Source organism: Prionailurus bengalensis, chromosome B4 (genome assembly GCF_016509475.1).
Source record: "Prionailurus bengalensis isolate Pbe53 chromosome B4, Fcat_Pben_1.1_paternal_pri, whole genome shotgun sequence".
In the NCBI taxonomy this organism is placed as follows: domain Eukaryota; kingdom Metazoa; phylum Chordata; class Mammalia; order Carnivora; family Felidae; genus Prionailurus; species Prionailurus bengalensis.
In genome coordinates this window covers 43,693,027-43,712,460 of record NC_057358.1, presented here as the reverse complement: position 1 = coordinate 43,712,460, position 19,434 = coordinate 43,693,027, and the positions used below count along the sequence as shown (strand labels likewise).

The 19,434-nt window shown below is 40.5% G+C and overlaps 1 long non-coding RNA gene across 1 annotated transcript; it reads left to right on the top strand.

The window, feature by feature from the left end:
- Nucleotides 1–4,532: 4,532 nt before the first annotated feature.
- LOC122472205 lies at nucleotides 4,533–5,782 on the top strand. The gene is made up of 2 exons (XR_006294383.1): nucleotides 4,533–4,961; nucleotides 5,532–5,782. It is a non-coding gene; the product is annotated as an uncharacterized LOC122472205 (long non-coding RNA).
- The last annotated feature ends 13,652 nt before the right edge of the window (nucleotides 5,783–19,434 follow it).

Below are 19,434 nucleotides of genomic sequence, written 5' to 3'. Positions count from 1 at the left end.
GGAACACAGAACTCCAAAACCAGTCAGAAAACAACAGGATGGTGTTAGCAAGCCCTTACTTATCAGTAATTAATTCTCCAATCAAAAGGCACAGAGTCGCTAAAAAGGATTTAAAAGCAAGTTGCAACTGGTCATTTCTTATCCAATCACCAAATATTTGTAGAATGTTTACTGTTGTGGCTTGAGAAAGGAAAGTTTTGCATACTCTGAAAGGGGGGGGGGGGAGGAGGGGGGCAAGCACCTTTGACATCTACAAGAGAGGTCTGGACAGATTTTCCAGAATGAGCCAGGCAAGGTGGGTGGTGTCTAGTCAAGAGAAGGATATCTCAAAAGGTCATGATTATCTCGTACCCTGAAAACCATGGCAAAGCCAAGAGCAATACGTTAGGAAAACAGTGGCACAGATAAGCTGCCTGATAAAGGAATAAAGGAACCCTTTTTTTTTTTAAATACACCCTTGCTCTGCCACCAGGGGCTTGAGGACACCCAGACCCACTTTATTATTTTATTTTATTTTATTTTATGTCTATTTTTGAGACAGAGAGAGACAGAGCATGAACGGGGGAGGGTCAGAGAGAGGGAGACACAGAATCTGAAACAGGCTCCAGGCTCTGAGCTGTCAGCACAGAGCCCGACGTGGGGGCTCGAACTCACTGACCGTGAGATCATGACCGGAGCCTAAGTCAGACGCTTAACCGACTGAGCCACCCAGGCGCCCCAAGACCCACTTTAAAAACAAGTCTCCCCCCAAAAGTTAGGGTGTTTGTGCTCGTGGAAAAGGAGACAGGGACCAGTTCCAAGTGGATCTCTACCTTCCACTTAAAATACCAACGCTTCTTGAGAGGAGCAGCTTTCACAGATTTTCCACCCAGGAAGGCCAAGGAGTTGGGGACAAGTGGGGAGACGACGATATTGAGAAATAGGAAGGGCAGGGACCCTGAACTGGAACACTAAACACTTGTTTCCCCCTGCGGCCTTTCCAAAAGTCCTTAAGCTTCAGCCCATGGGGTCTGTCCCAGGGACTCCATTACTCCCCCCCCCCCCCCCCCCCCCCCCCCCCCCCCCCCCCCCCCCCCCCCCCCCCCCCCCCCCCCCCCCCCCCCCCCCCCCCCCCCCCCCCCCCCCCACCCCCCCCCGCCTCTAAGTTCTGCAAACTCTGATGAACAGAATAGGTCAGGGGCTCAGGACGTCTGGGATGGGGGTCTTAGGTCGTATTTTTTCAAGTGGCCTGGCCAGGGCATGTTCACCAGACTAGGAAGGCCCTCGAAGGTCACACCCTGGGCGAAACCCGGGTGGCCTTTTCTTCTTCCGCCTTTTTTGGCTGCCGATGCTGGTTCCTCTTTCACTCTCTGGGAACTCCGGAGAAAGAGGAAAAGTGGGGACGGAGGAGTCTTAGGGCTGCGCACCTCGGCAGGCCTTGCCTTGGCGTCTGCAGAAGCCCTGCGCTCCGCGCCCCAGCTTCTAGGCCGCACAGGCCTGTCCAGGGCCGTGCCAGGTGGCGCCGGCAGCCGCCCAAACCACGAACGGGGCCTGACCGCCACCTGGTCGGGTTCTTAGTCTCAGTTTCACCTCCTTGTGTTTCTATTCGCTGCCACGAGTTTTGAAATAGACAAAGAGGAAGAACGGAGCCGCGCAAGCCTGTAAACAGGAAGCCAAAGCGGTTCACTGGCTCCTTGCCACACTCAGCTGGGCCGCTCGACCTGCTGTTTGGGGTCCTGGTGGACAACTGTGGGGACGCCTTTACCCTTGTCACTGAGTGGGGACGGAGCTCCTCCCAGGGCCCCTGCCATGCCCTGCGGGGCCACTCACTGCAGGGGAAAAGTCTGCTCCGGACTCGACATCGTGGGCGTGGCCTGGCCTAGCAAAGACGGCGACAGGGCTCTGCCTCTTTGGGTTAAGTCTGCCCCCATCACCCTCTCTTGGATTTTCTTGGCGGGGGGGGGGGGGGGGGGGGGGGGGGGGGGAGGGATTAGATTTCAAAGCCGACGATGGTGCACAGTGAGATTTGTCCAGTTGGAGCAGCAATGACACGTGTTTCTATTAAAACAAGACAGTAACTGAGGAAATCGGTCTTAGTTTCAACATTTTTCCCCTCCGTGGACTGTTTTAATTTCTGATACATTTTAGAAGTTTCAGCAGGTGATGATAATAACAAAGCACTCGACTGTGAAAGGCAGCAGTTTCTTAAGAAACTAAATATGCTTATCTTAGGATCCAGACCTCGGCATTTCACAAATGAGTTTCATTCTCTGGGCATTTCACAAATGAGTTGAAAATGGAGTTGAAAACCGATGTCCACGAAATACCTGCCCAAGCTTGTTTGTAGCAGCTTGTCTGTCTGTCTGTCTGTCCCACAGCCACCATGTCTGTCAATAGATGGATGGATAAGCAGTGTGGAACATCCAGACAATGGCATATTATCTAGGGACTTAAAGAAGAAAGGGCGGGGGGGGGGGGGGGGGGCGCCTGGGTGGCACAGTCGGTTAAGCGTCGGACTTCAGCCAGGTCACGATCTCGCGGTCCGTGAGTTCGAGCCCTGGGCTGATGGCTCGGAGCCTGGAGCCTGTTTCCGATTCTGTGTCTCCCTCTCTCTCTGCCCCTCACCCATTCATGCTCTGTCTCTCTCTGTCCCCCAAAATAAATAAACGTTGGAAAAAAAAAAAGAAGAAGAAAGGGGGGGGGGGGTCCTTACGTCAAGAAAAGACCTAAAAGAAACTGTAATGCATGTTGCTAAGTGAAAGAAGACGATCTGACAAGGCTACATCCTAGAAAACCCCAACAATTTGGCATCCTGGAAAAGGCAGAACTATGGGGACAGTGAAAAGATCTGTGATTCACAAGGCCAAGGGGTAAGAGAAGGGAGGGATAAAGAGGCAGAGCCCACGGGATTTTCAGGGCAGTGAAACTATTCTGTCTGATACTGTAATGCTGGACATGTTCTTATAGATTTGTCAAAACACAGAGAATATATGAATAGAGACAGCCTTAATGGAAAGTATGGATTTTTTTGGCAACAAATGCACCACGCTGATGCAAGATGTCAGTAAGAGGGGAAAATGGGAAGGGAGGGGAAAGTTGGCATATGGGAACTTATTTTCATCTGTTACTATGTGGACGTAGGTTTTTAAGTGGACATACCCTGACCTCTAAAACTCCGACCTCCTCCTATGACCGGCTCCCTGGAGATATCACCCCATTGTTGAAAGGTAAACTGAAACATATTTAAAATGCTGAGGGTTTATTTGAACAAAAATGGATTCGAGTCAGCAGCATCCGGTCTAGCAGACGGAAGGAAGCTTTGAAGAGTTTTACAAAATGAAAGACTCTACAAGATAAAAGAAGGGAGTAGCATCGAGGAAGGAAGGAAAAAAAGTTAGGTCGATCTTCACAAAGCTACCTTCGTTTAGGGGATCGCAGGGGTCTATCAGGCAAATAACCTCTCTAGCACTGATCAGGCGATTTCTGATTGCCTGGCTTAAGATGCCATTTCTGGGAAAGCTGAAATTATAATTAAGTCTTTTCGGTAATGTGGAGCTTAACACAAGTGACTCCATTTTGGACCTGTTGTTTTGTTGTTTTGTTCACCACGAATGCCATTCCATAAACCTCTAATTCCTTCCACATACTCTTGAAGTAAATTTCCCTTTATGCGCGTCCCAGATAGCCCAGAGGCAGGGGGGGAGTACCCATAACCGCCAACCATCCCTCCTCCCTTAACTCACTTTCCTTATAGACTCCTCACCCAGTGAGAAAGTCGCTTCCCACGTCTGTCTCCGTCACCTTCAAAACCATTCAGTTGCTCTTTCCCTCTTTCCCCATTGCCAGGCTCAGAAAGAAGTGTAGTTTTAAAGAGAAAAACTTCTTGGGCTTTAACGAAGTCTGAAACAGACTCTGAAATCTTTGTTAGGTAAGCAATCTGCATCCCTCCTTGTACCTGAGTTTTGCATAGTTGTATACCGAAGTAAGAAAGTTAAAGCTACCTGCCAAGTGCCTCAATCCACATTATTTAATTTGATGCACCAATAACTGTGTTGTTGACTGTGCAGATCAGGGCTACACCCTGTGATAAAGTTTAGTGCTTCCTGTGCAAAACTTCAAAGAAGCCTTTGCAGATTAAAAATCTGCAATCTTTCCTCCCTACTTCACAAATTACTTAAAAGATAACAATAACACCCTTTTCCATGACTTTTTTTGAATGATCAAAGCATGTTATATGTACTTTTATGGATAACTTGTGTGTGTATATGTGTGTGTTTAAATTTGTAGAGACTGTAACTTAGCATAGGCAACATATATTAGGCCAACAGAGGAGGGAGCCTACCACCAGCCAGAAACTTTCTTTTTTTTTTTTAATTTTTTTTTTAACGTTTATTCATTTTTGAGAGACAGAGAGAGACAGAGCATGAGCGGGGAAGGGGTAGAGAGAGAGGGAGACACAGAATCCGAAGCAGGCTCCAGGCTCCGAGCCGTCAGCACAGAGCCCGATGCGGGGCTCGAACCCACGAACTGTTAAGATAGTGACCTGAGCCGAAGTCGGACGCTCAACCGACCGAGCCACCCAGGCGCCCGCCAGAAACTTTCTTAAACCCATACACATGTGGTCTCAGTCTCCACAAAGCACCCTTATCTCCCGATTGTACTGGTTGTACTAAGAAATCTCCTCACAGTACTAAGAAATAGGTCTGAAAAGATTACTATATCTTGTCCAAGGCAACAAAATAAGTAAACAGGAAAGGGAGGGCGTGAAACCTCGCAATGTGACTCTAGGGTTTATAGAAACTGACAGTTGAAAGACCTAGTATGTTGCAACTACTAAGTGAAACCTAAGTCAGGCACAGTTCTGTGGGTCTCAACTACAACTAGGCTTAATGCCTTTACACTCTACTAAGGTACATTCAAGCTAAAAGTATGAATGAATGATCCCTATGACAACAAAATGACTAGAATAAAGTACCAAATAAGTGGGTACCATTTTCACCTATTAAACTGGCAAAAATTAGAGAAATGAAAGGAAAGTTTTGGGGGATGTTAAGAATGAGAAGTGGCATGTTACACTTAATCAGCATGGAATTTAATTGCCACAACCTTTCTGGAAAACAATTGGCAAGAGGTCGAGGATCTTAAAATTTTTGAGACCTTAAAGACCCAAAGATAAACAGTGTGGACAAAAATCCATTTCTCCTCATTCGTATGACAGTGTACATTTTGTTTATGGGAAGCTTGTCTCCTTAATTTCTCAGGTCTGTATACCTAGAGAAACTGTACTTAAAGAAATATGTCCAAAGAAGCATCCACCTATGAACCTGATTTATCTGATAAGATTCCACACTAGGAGCTGATATTTTAGTGGGATTAGATGTTTGGGGCTTTTGGGAGGGTGAATGTATTTTGCACGCAGGAGCACGGGCTGGACCTGGTAACTAACTTCTAATGCATAGAATACAACAAAATGATGGAATGTCACTTTTGACATTAGGCTACAAAAAACTGAATTCTGTGTGCCATAAACTTTCTTCCTCTTTATTCCTTAGGACCCTATGGAGAGATCCACATGTCAAACAACTGATATCTACAGCCAAAAGGCATTGAAGATCGGAAGCCAGCTAGCAGCCATGTGAATGAGGTTGGAAACAGAACGTCCTCCAGTTGAACCTTGACATGCCTGTCGCCCTATCCAACATCTTGGGAAACTCTCAGGCAGAGCATCTCACTGAGGGACACTCAGGTTCTTGATCAAGAAAGACTGCAATATAATAAATGTTTGTTGTTTTAAGAGGCTAAATTTTGGAGGTGATTTGTTAAACAACAACGAAACCAAAAAACCCATCAAAGAGGAGTCAAGAAATAGAAAATGTGAAGTGGGTTAGGAGAGGATTAAATGTAGGTTATGGACTGCCAAAGTTTCCAAATTCGAATAGTATTATTATTAATACTTAAAATACTTTTCTCATAAATGAGACATTAAGTGTTAAAGAAATCACTTGGGTATGTCCACTGTATCTCAATGAAATAACTAGTTGGAATAAAATAAAAGAATTCACTCAGGGGTCTGGAGGTGAAGACCATTTGAATACCATCAGAAACTGGTGGGGGGTGGTTGAAAAGTTTGGAAAATGAGTTGATTTTAAGAGCTCTCCATAGGTATTTAGAGACAAACAATGGATTTTTTCCCCTATCAGTTGTTTCAAAATGGTATCATATTTATTTATATGTTTTTTCCTTCTCTATTCCACACAAATTCTGCTTGCATTGTTCTTAATGTGTGTCTATATGATTTCCCTCTTCACTAAAATCTTTTGATGGTTTCATACCATCCCTGGTATAAAATTGGAAATTTCCGGATCATCTATATTATTATACCCATCCCTTCCAAAACTATCTTTGAACAAATGACTGGCTTGAAAAGCTGCCCCATACAACATGAACAATGTCCAGAAAGAAGTTCCAGGGGATCCCTGCATAGACACCCTCTCCACCTTGTTTTATTGCTGCCCCCACTAAAATTAGCATAGAAAAGCAGGTGAACACTTTGTATGAGAATCCATGTTTCGGGAGAAATTAGGTAATTGCATAGAAATACTTTTTCATACTTGAAGAAATTATGGACGACTCAGACTGGAAAAAGAACTCCTCTAACAGGTAAAATGGAGAGGGTAAAGACATAACAGAGAGACGAAACATGAGCTGGAGGCAGTCAGCACAGAAAAGGGAGGTGAAAAATACCTCTGATATTTTTATCAGAAAGATAGAATGCCTTCTGATATCTCATAAAGGAAAACTATGTTAGAGATATCATGATGTCAAAGTGACTCTGTGAACCAAGTCAAAGCAATGAGAAAATGGTTGTTAAGAAAGAGTGAGCAGTTCTGACATGCATAAAATCGGTGTTCCTGAAGACTAGCCCACAGTGGAAAACGGCTAAGCATTAGTAGAAGAAAACTTCATTGAAATAAGAAGACAATTAAATCTGAGCATTGAATAAATAAATAAAGCAGTCTGGGTAAAGTTTCTTATTTTTCGGTACAAAGAAAAAGTCTGTTGCTTACAATGCACAATGCGAACCCCACCCTGGACTTTGCCGCAGGCCCATCGATGGCGGGAAATAGAAGAATAATGTCTACACTGTCTGAGAAAAACAGCGAAAGAGGCAAGTTCTTATATCCATTGAGTTGTCATGCAAATTAAAACCAAAACTTAACATTAAGAACTTATTGAATATGATAAATACAGCATATATCGTTCGAAAAATAAACAACTTGATGAATAAGCCCAGCCAACTAACGGATGATTAAAACTAAGGATCTCAGAAAGGATAAAGACGTCGTATGAAATGACTAGAAGTGCGAATTGTTCACTGGGGTTAATGACTGTATTTAATATGAAGTTTAAAGTGGGTGCTGTATAACTAATATCAACACTATGTATGATGAAGTAAGTACTAAGGCTGAGCTACAATTGAAATTATCGTGACCTAAATAGATAGATAGATAATATATATTGTAAATGTGGCTAAATTCTTCTTCTGGCAAAGGTAGAAATTCGTGTGATAGACGTTTGGTCAGCCAACAAATATGAAATTAAGAAAATCAATTTAAATCATAAAAGTTACGGAGCAACATCATAGCAGCGTAAGACATTCCTCATTTGCCCTCTCTCAACATCTAAATTGGGCATCTATCCAGGAACGAAAGTGCTTCCGTGGGAGCCTGAGTTATCTAGCACCATATGCCAAGGGATTTAGGAGAAGCCTTACTCACCTGTGAACTGGATAATAGGCAGATAGACCCCAGTGGAACCAGCAGGATCCTGTGAACCAGATCCAATCCCTTTTGGTCGTGGTGCCTGGAAAACACAGACTTGGGCAGATATTTGCAGACAAGAGGGCCTTCAGGAAAGTTCAGGTTTATGGAGGAAAAGTTTCAGCGCGAAAAAAAAAAAAAAAAAACAACCCAGAAGAGTTTGGATGCCTTGGAGTGGGTGGGAGGAACTTTGCAAGCATTATTCCTCCCAGAAGGTGGCACACTTTAGAGAAAAAAAAGAACGCTGGTATTCCTCCCATGAGAAAAAAAAGGGAGACCAAGTGAGCGCCTGGCTTACCCAATTTGTGCAGGACACTGCTAGAGAAGGCCTTCTCTCCCACACAACCCAGAGCATAAACGTACGAATTCTGTGAGTCCCGTGAGTCCGAGAAGGAAGATTGGGAGAGAGGGAGATGAGAATATCAGAGACACTGATCTTAAAGTGACACTGATCTTGCCAATTGCCTTCGAGGCTCCAGCGGGAAGTCCAGCCAAGAGCTAGGAAAACCTCACCTGGGGATTCCCCGAGCTGGCCCTAAGTACCAAACTCCCACTCCGTGACTGGCATTTCACGGGTGTGCATTTCCCAGGGTGGAAGCAAGAGGCAGCGAAATAGACAAAGAGAGGATGTGCAGAAAACAAGGCAGAGTTTGACGCAAGGGAGGAAACACAAGCTTCAGCTGTAGCACCACCTTCAGGAAAAGAAAAGAAAGGTTACCAAAGCCAGCTTGCTCTGTTTGTTATAAGGTGAAGAGAAGATATACAAATTTAAGAATTATGCCAAACTAGGAGCGCCTGGGTGGCTCAGTCCCTTAAGCCCCGGACTCTTGATTTTGACTCAGGTCACGATCCCCATGGTTCGTGAGATTGAGCCCCGTGTCGGGTTCCATGGTGAGCATGCAGTGGGCTTGGGATTCTCTCTCTCGCTCTCTCTCTGCCCCTCCCCTGCTTGTGCTCTCTCTCTCTCTCTCTCTCTCAATAAATAAACAGTTAAAAAAACAAAGCGCTGGGGAAAAAAGTTGCCAACCAAGAATACACAAGCTGGCTAAACTGTCCTTTAGAAATGGAGAAATCGAGATTTTCTCAGGCAAACGAAAACTAAGGCAGTTCATCACCATTAAAACTACCTCATAAGAAATGCTGAAAGGAGTTCTTCAAACTGAAAATGAGAAGATGCTAATTAGTACCATGAAAATATACTAAGTTATACAACTCACTGGTAAAGGTAAATGTGTAATCAGATTCAGAAAACTTCAATTCTGCAACATGATAGTGTGTTAATCACTTAACTACATTACAAAAGTCAAAGCAAAAGAGTATTAAAATCAACTAGAGCTACTATACTTACTTAAATACAAAATGTAAAAAGAGGCAAATTTTGACATTAAAAACATAAAAAGAGAGCTAAAAGGGTAGAGTTTCTGTATGCAATCTAAGTTAAGTTGCGATCAGCATAAGATGGACTATTATATCTGTAAGACATTTTATTTAAGTCTCATAGGAACTACAAAGCAAAAAAAAAAAAAAAACTATAGTAGATTCACAAAAAACAAAGAGAAGGAAATCAGAGCACGCTGCCATAGAAAATCACCATTTCACCAAGGTAGGCAGCAGGTGAGAAAAAAGAAGAACAAAATATTTTGGAACTACAAAATAGAAAGCAGTTAATAAGATGGCATTACGAAGTCCTAACATATCAATATTTACTCTAAAAATAAATGGATTTCATGCTCCAATTAAAAGATACAGAGTGGCTAGATGGGGAAAAAAAAAAAAAAGACGACCCAACAATATGCTGTACGAGATTCACTTCAGCTTCTGATAGCACAGAAATACAAGAATCCTAAAAGACTACTATGAACAATTATATGCTGGCAAGCTGGGTAACAAAGAAGAAATGGATAAATTCCTTTCTACCAGAAATGAAGCACAAAAAAATAGAATGTCTGAACAGACCAATAGCAAGTAAAGAGATTATATCAGGAATCAAAAGCTACCCAACACAGGAAAGCCGAGGACCAGATGATCGCACTGGTGAATTCTACCAAACATTTAAAGAAGAGTTAATACCGGGGCGCCTGAGTGGCTCAGTCGGTTGCGCATCTGACTTCAGCTCGGATCATGATCTCACAGTCTGTGAGTTCGAGCCCCGCGTCGAACTCTAATATAATAATTTTAAAAATTATATGATCATCTCAATAGAGGCAGAAAAAGCATTTGACACAATACAACATCATTCCATACAAAGACTCAACAATTGGGCATAGAAAGAAGGTATCTCAATATAATAAAGGCCATATGCAACAATCCCAGAGCTAGCATCATAGTCTATGGTGAAAGGTTAAAAGCTTTTCCTCTAAGATCAGAAACAATACAAGGGTGTTATTCTCACCACTCACTCAACATAGTACCACAAGTACTGGCTAGAGCAATCAGGTAAGATAAAGAAATAAAAAGTATCCACATCAGAAAGGGAAAAGCAAAACTGTCTCTATTTGCAGATCATATGATCTTATTATATACAGAAAATCCTAAAGACTCAACCGAAAAAACTGTTGGAACTGATCAACAAATTCAGTAAAGTCGTAGGATATAAAATTAACATAAAGAAATTAGTTGCATTTCTATCTACCAACAATGAAATGTGTGAAAAAGAAATCAGGAAAACAATCCCATGTATAATAACATCGAAAACATAAAGTACTTAGGAATAAATTTAACCAAAAAGTAAAAGACCTGTCCAATGAAAACTACAAGACTTTAATGAAACAAATTGAAGAAGCCACAAACAAATGGAAAGATATCCCGTGTTCATGGATTGGAAGAACTGATATTGTCAAAATGTCCATAATACCCAAAGTCACCTATAGATTCTATGCCATCCCTGTTAAAATTCCAAGGGGCATTTTCCAAAGAAACAGAAAAGAATCCTAGAATTTGTATGGCTAGCCAAATATCCAAAGTAATCCTCAGAAAGAACAAAACTGGAGGTATCACATTTCTTATTTAAAAGTATACTCTAATGCAATAATAATCAAAATGACGTGCTAACAGCATAATATGGAGGCTCAGAAATAACCCTCCAGTAATGTCTACCAATATTTGACAAGGTACCCAAGAAGTTGCAGTGGGGGAACAATATTCTGTTCAATGAATGGTATGGGGAGAAAATGGATACCCACATGCAGAAAATAAAATTAGGTAAACACTTATACCTCTCAACAGTTAACTAAAAATGGATAAAGGGCTTAAACATAAGACCCCTAACTATAAAACATCTAAAAGAAAACATAGGGAAGAATCTCCTTTACATTGGTCTTCAAAATAGTATTTTGGATATGACACCAAAAGCACGAGCAACCAAAGAGAAATCAACAAGCAAGACTACAGCAAATTAAAAAGTTCCTGTACAGGGGCACCTGGGTGGCTCAGTCGGTTAAGCATCCAACTTCAGCTTGGATCATGATCTCATGGTTCATGGGTTCAAGCCCTGAATGGGGCTTGGTGCTATCAAAAGTTCCTATAGAGCAAAAGTAATGATCAACAAAATGAAAAGCAACCTATAGAACTAGAGAAAATATTTGCAAACCATCTAGCTGATAAGGGGTTAGTATTCAAAATACATTTAAAAAAAAACTCATACAACTCAATACAAAATGAAAACAAGCAAAGCAAATGGGGAGAGGATCTGGATAGAATTTTTTTTTTTCCAAAGAAGACATACACATGGCCAACAGGTCAGTGAAAAGATATTCAATGTCACTAATCATCAGAGTAATGCAAATGAAAACTACAATAAGATATCACCTCAGACCTGTTAGAATGGATACCGTCAAAAGGCCAAGAAATAACAAGTTTTAGTGAGGATGTGGAGAAATGGGAACACTCGTGCCCTATTGTTGGAAATGTAAACTAATGGTTTAGCCAATATGGAAAACAGTATGGAGGTTCCTCAAACAATTAAAGCTAGAACTACCATATGATCCAGCAATCCCGTTTTGGGTTATATATCCAAGGAAAAGAAATCATTATCTTTAATTTTTAATTTTTTTTTTACATTTATTTATTTTTAAGAGACAGAGTGAGACAGAGCGTGAGCAGGGGAGGGGCAGAGAGAGAAGGAGACACAGAATCTGAAGCAGCCTCCAGGCTCTGAACAAGTGGTCAACACAGCCTGATAAGGGGCCCAAACCCAAGAACCATGAGATCATGACCTAAGCTGAAGTCGGACGCTCAACTGAATGAGCCACCCAGGCACCCCAAAATCATTATGTTGAAGAGATAGCTGCACTCCAATGTTCACTGTAGCATTATTCACAATAGCCATGGTATAGAAACAAACTAACCATCCATCAACAGATGAATGGGTAAAGAAATATGAGGTAGACAGATATTATAAATGATATTATATAGACAGGTAGATCTATCTATCATTTATCTATCCAACTATTACCTATCTATCCATCTATCTATCTACCTAATGGAATATATTATTCAGCCACGAAAATACGGAAATCCCACCATTTGTGACGACAATACGAATGAAACTTAAGGGCAGTATGCAAAGGAGTCAAGTCAAACAATGAAAGAAAAATACTGTATGATATTACTTATATGTAGAATCTAAAAAAACTGAATTCATAGAAACAGATAATATACTGGTGGTTACCAGAGGCAGGAAATGTGGGTTGAGAGAAATGAGGGAAGGTGGTCAAAAAGATACAAACTAACAGTTACAAAATAAGTAGGTTCTGGATATATAATGCACAGCACGGTGACCACAGTTAACAATAATATACATTTGACTGTTGCTAAGGTAAAAGATTTAACCACAGGACAAAAGTTACAACCACATGAGGTGCTATACATTAACTAGATCCATCATGGTAATCATTTCAAAATAGATACACTTATGAACTCATTATGTTGGATACCTAAAGTAATACAATGTTATATACCCATTATGTCTCAAGAAAAGTGGGAAGAAAAAAGACAAGATAGCTGCAGGCCCATGTTTATTGCAGCCTTAGTCACAAAAGCCAAGCTATGGAAATAACCTAAATGTCCATCAATGGATGAATGGATCAAGAATATGTGGTAAGTATTTAAGATGGAATTTACTAGTCGGCCAGGAGAAAGAAGGAAATCCTGCCCCTTGCGACAACATGGACGGACCTTATGATAAGTAAGGCAAATCACACAAAAAGACAAATACTATATGATAGCATCCCTATGTGGAATCTAAAGAAGTCAAACTTGTAAAAACAGAATAGAATGGTGGTTATCAAGGGTTGGGTTTCAGGAAATTGGATTTCAAACCTGCAGTTAGAAAATGAATTCGCTATGGAGCTCTAAGGCACAGCATAGCACTTATAGTTAATGCTGTATTATATAAAGTTGTTAAGAGACTAAATCTTAAAACTTCTCACCACATAAAAGTAATAATAATCATATGATGTGTCGGAAATGCTATGAGGGTAATCATATTGCAATATATAAATGTATCAAATCAACATGTTTTACCCTTTAAACTTACACAATGTTATACGTTGATCTTACCTCAATTAAAAAAAAAAAACTCCAATAAAAAGCTATTTATTTCCAGATATTTAAATTTGAATTCAGTATGAAAGTCATATACCATGAAACATTCTTTAAAATTTTTGTCAACAATGAAAAAGGTAAAAATAAAAAAATGTTTCCAGTTTGCTGGCTATAAAAAAGCAGGTGGCAGGAAGATTTGACCCGTTCCTTGATCCCTGATATAAAAGTTATAAATTAGAAGAGCTTGAATAAAGTGAGGTAGCCAAGAAGATGCAATGGGGAAACAATATTCTGTTCAACGAATGGTATGGGGAAAAAATGGATACCCACATTATCATGTCCCTTAACCGTTTGAGTACAAACAGAATAACTGTTACATATCAATCTGGGTTAAATGGGTTCATTTCTTTAATATATTAAGAGCCTTAAATATTCACTAAGGAAACCTCTAGTAATTCAATATAGAAAGAGTCAAATGACCAAAACAGAACATTTACCAGAAGGATCTACAAATGGCTCTAAAGCATTGAGCAGATACTCAGCTCCCTCAGAATAAAAGCAACATAAACTTTTAACAAGATAAATAAAATAAATAGATGCAATATTACCACTAAAGACCTTAATAACATTATAAAACTTTCAAATTTCCAAAAGATGTGCTCCTATGTCCTGGGCAAACAAAGAAAACATAGATCATATAGCAAAAAATAATCATAAAACACATATGCACAAACACACACACAAAATAAAGAGATGAAATTATGGGTAAGCCGTTACATCAACAAAAATAAATGGGATAAAACATCCGTTGAAGTTGCTGCTTGTATAAAATAAAAATTTCTGATTATGAAATGCATGTAAGCAAAATGACTAATGATATTGAAAATAAAAATACGGCCAATACCTGCTTGGGATTTATAGCAAAAAAATTAAATAAATTAGTGATTCAATAAAATAATGCCTCGCATATGTAAGAAATCAACACTTTTGCACACAGTTCACTTGCATCAAGTTAAAACCTTGAACAAAATTTACAAATACCACTAAAGCCATTTGTTTTTCCTTTTCTTTCTCCCAAAGTTACCATCTAAACTGAGGTTGGTGCAGATAACTTGCATGCATATTTTTATGCATTTACCATAAATATTTATTAATAAATAACACAGAAAACCGTTTTATCTCTTTTTTACATTGCATCGTGTTCAAAACGCAAGGCTCTTTTGTTTTAAGACTTTTTTTCTTCAGATAAATTCTCTTACTTTCACCACCATTTCCTATACCACAACCACCCACCCAACATCAGCTGCGAATTTACCCAACCCTTTTATTTCTTTTTTTTTTTTTTGAAAACCTAAATTGTGCTTAACATTTGCTGTTGCTAACTTTGTATTGTGTATTTGTATTTTATATTTAAATTTTACTTACATAACCCTCCAAGCAAATAACATGAAGCATAACATAGTAAATGCTTCATGAATATGGACCAAATACCAGTAGAAGGATTCACATGACAAGGGGATCATATCACTTTATAAAAGAAAGACTTTGTGGCGTGCCTGGGTGGTTCAGGCAGTTAAGCATCCATCTTGATTTTGGCTCAGGTCATGATCTCATGGTTGGTGAGTTCGAGACCTGCATCCAGCTCTGCACTGACAGAACGGAGCCTGTTTGAGATTCTCTCTCTTGCTCTCCCTCTGTCCCTTCCCTGTTCTCTCTCTCTCTCTCTCTCAAAATAAATATATATTTTTAAAAAGACTTTGAGGGGTGCCTAGGTGGCTTGGTCGGTTAAGCGTCCGACTTCAGCTCAGGTCATGATCTCACGGTCCGTGAGTTCGAGCCCCGCGTTGGGCTCTGTGCTGACAGCTCAGAGCCTGGAGCCTGTTTCAGATTCTGTGTCTCCCTCTTTCTCTGCCCCTCCCCTGTTCATGCTCTGTCTCTCTCTGTCTCAAAAATAAATAAACGTTAAAAAAAAATTTAAAAAAAAAGACTTTGAGAATTTGGTAGTCCATTTAAATTCAGAGTAATTATTGAAAGCTATGGATTTAATGTCCTTGTGCTATCTGTAGGTTTCATGCATGTGATGATGTCTCTGGTCCTTTGTGGTCTTTGCAGTGTTCCACTCACAGAGCCCCCTGTAGAATCTCTTGTAGGGCTGGCTTATCCTTTAGTTTTTGTTTGTCTGGGAAAGTCTTTATCTCTCCTTCTATTCTGAATAACAGCCTTGCTGGATAAAGGAGTCTGCATACCAGATCATAATGCTATGAAACTTGAAACCAGTCACAAGGAAAAATTTGGAAGGCCTCCAAATGCATGGAGGCTAAGGAGCATCTTACTAAAGAATGAATGAGTCAACCAGGCAATTAAAGAAGAAAATTTAACATATATGGAAGCAAATGAAATGAAAACACCACAGTCCAAACCCTTTGGGGTGCAGCAAAGACAGTCCTCCAAGGAAAATACATTGCAATACAGGCCTAGCTCAAGAAACAAGAAAAATCCCAAATACAAAACCTAACCACACACCTAAAGGAACTAGCAGCAGAACAGCAAAGAAACCCCAAAGCCTGCAGAAGAAGAGAAATAATAAAGATTAGAGCAGAAATAAACAATATAGATTAATAAAAAAGACCATTAGAACAAATCAATGACTGTAACAGCTGGTTTTCTTATTGAAAAAATAAACAAAATTGATAAACCCCTAGCCAGACTTCTCTGAAGTCTGGGAAAAGAGAGAGAACCCAAATAGATAAAATCATGAATGACAGAGGAGAGATCACAACCAACACCACAGAAATACAAACAATGATCAGAGAACCCTATGAAAAATTATATGCCAACAAACTGGACAACCTGGAAGAAATGGACAAATTCCTACACACCTACACACTCCCAAAACTCAAATGGCAAGAAATAGAAAATTTGAACAGACCCATAACCCATAACAGACCAAGTGAAGAAATTGAATGACGGAGCAAAAATCTCCCAACAAATAAGAGTCCTGGGCCAGATGGCTTCCCAGGGGAATCCTACCAGACATTTAAAGCAGAGTTCATACCTATCCTTCTCGAGCTCTTCCAAAAATAGAAATGGAAGGAAAGCTTCTGGGCTCATTCCATGAAACCAGCATTACCTTGATTCCCAAACCAGATAGAGACCCCATCAAAAAGGAGAATTACAGCCCAATATCACTGATGAACATGGATGCAGAAATTCTCAACAAGATACTAGGAAATCAAATTCAACAGCATAATAAAAGAATTTTTCACATGATCAAGCGGGATTCATTCTTGGGCTGCAGGACTGGTTCCATATTTGCAAATCAATGAATGCGATACAACACTGTAATAGAAGAGAGGATAAGAACCATACGATCCTGTCAATAGATGCAAAAAAAAACCAAAAAACAAAAAACATTTGACAAAACATAGAATCCTTTCTTACTAAAAAAAAAAGTCGCACTAGAAGGAACATACCTTAATATCATAATAGCCATATATGAAAAGCCTACAGCTCATATCATCTTCAACGGGGAAAAACTGAGACCTTTTCCCTGAGATTAGGAGCACGACAGGGATGTGCACTGTCACCACCCTTGTTTAACATAGTGTTGGAAAGTCCTAGCCTCAGCAATCAGACAACAAAATGAAATAAAACGCATCCAATTTTGCAAAGAAGATGTCAAACTTTCACTTTCCACAGATGACATGATACTCTACATGGAAAACCCAAAAGACTCCACCAAAAAGCTGCTAGGACCGATACATGAATTCAGCAAAGTTGAAGCATACAAAAGCAATGTACAGAAGTCAGTTGCATTTCTATACACAATTAATGAAGCAGCACAAAGAGCAATCAAGAAATCGATCCCATTTACAATTGCACCAAGAACCATGAGATACCTAGGAATAAACCTAAGCAATGATGTAAAAGATCTATATGCTGAAAACTATAGAAAACTTATGAAAGAAATTGAAGAAGACGCAAAGAAATGGAAAAAACATTCCCTGCTCATGAGTTGGAAGCACAAATAGCGTTAAAATGTCAATACTACCAAAGCAATCTACACATGCAATGCAATCCCAATCCAAATTGCACCAGCGTTCTTCTCAGAGCTAGAACAAACAATCCTAAAATGTGTATGGAACCACAAAAGACCCCGAATAGCCAAAGTTATGTTGAAAAAGAAAACCAAAGTGGGAGGCATCACAATCCTGGACGTTAGCCAGGGACTACAAAGCTGTAATCACCAAGACAGTATGCTAGTGGCACACGAACAGACACACAGACCAATGGAATAGAATAGAGAACCCAGAAATGGACCCACAGAGGTATGGCCAACTAATCTTTGACAAAGCAGGAGAGAGTATCCAATGGAAAAAAGACAGTCTCTTTGGCAAATGGTGTTGGGAGGTTGGGACAGCAACATGCAGAAGAATGAAATTGGACCACTTTCTTACACCACACACAAAAATAACTCAAAATGGATGAAAGACTTAACTGTGAGACAGGAAACCATCAAAACCCTAGTGGAGAAAACAGGCAACAACCTGTTTGACCTCAGCCACAGCAACATCTTACTTGACACATCTCCAAAGGCAAGGGAAGGAAAGGCAAAAATGAGCTATTGGGACCTCATCAAGATTAAAAGCTTCTGCATTGCAAAAGAAACTATCAACAAAACTAAAAGGCAACCAATGAAATGGGAGATGATATTTGCAAATGAAAGATCAGATAAAGGGTTAGCATCCAAAGTATATAAAGAACTTACCAAACTCAACACCTGAAAAACAAATAACCCAGTGAATAAATAGGCAGAAGACATGAATACACATTTTCCAAAGAAAATATCCAGGTGGCCAACAGACACATGAAAAGATGCTCAGCATCACTCATCATCAAGGAAATAGAAACCAAAACCACATTGAGATACCACTTCACACTGGTCAGAGTGGCTGAAATTATCAACTCAGGAAACAAGATGTTGGCAAGGATGTGAAGAAACGGAAACCCTCTTGCACTGTTGGTGGGAATGCAAACTCGTGCAGCCACTCTGGAAAACAGGGTAGAGGTTCCTCAAAAATTCAAAAATAGAATTACCCTATGACCCAGCAAGAGCACTGCTAGGAATTTACCCAAGGAATACAGGAGTGCCGATGCATAGGGGCACATGTACCCCATTGTTTACAGCAGCACTTTCAACAACAGCCAAATCATAGAAAGAACCCAAATGTCCATCAACTGATGAATGGATAATGAAGCTGTGGTATATATATACAATGGGATATAATTCGGCAGTGAGAAAGAATGAAATCCTGCCATTTGCAACAATGTGGATGGAACTGGAGGCTATTATGTTAAGTGAAATAAGTCAGTCAGAGAAAGACAAATATCATATGTTCCCACTCATATGTGGAACCTCAGAAACTTAACAGAAGACCATGAAGAAAGGGAAGGGGAAGAAATAGTTTCAAACAGAGTAGGAGGCAAACCCATAAGAGTCTCTTAAATACAGAGAACAAACTGACTTTTTTGGGGGGGAGGGGCAGGGGAGGGGAAAAATGGGTGATGGGCATTGAGAAGGGCACTTGTTGGGATGAGCACTGGGTGTTGTATGTAAGCGATGAATCATGGGAATCTGCTCCCAAAGTCAAGAGCACACTGTATACACTGTATGTGAGCTAACCTGACAACCAATTATATTTAAATAAATAAATACATACATACATACATACATACATACATAAATAAAGTGAATGGGCAGCGCCTGGGTGGCTCAGTCAGTTACGCGTCCGACTTCGGCTCAGGTCATGATCCCACAGTTTATTGGTTTGAGCCCCACTTCGGGCTCTGTGCTGACAACTGGAGCCTGGAGCCTGCTTCAGATTCTGTGTCTCCCTCTCTCTCTCCTCCTCCCCTGCTCGTGCTCTGTCTCTCTCTCATTCTCTCTCTCAAAATTAAATAAACATTAAAAAACTAAATAAAAAATAAAAACGCAAACATTTCAGGGCACCTGAGTGGCCCTAGTCAGTTAAGCGTCTGACTTTGGCTCAGGTCATGATCTCACAGCTCTTGAGTTTGAGTCCCACATTGG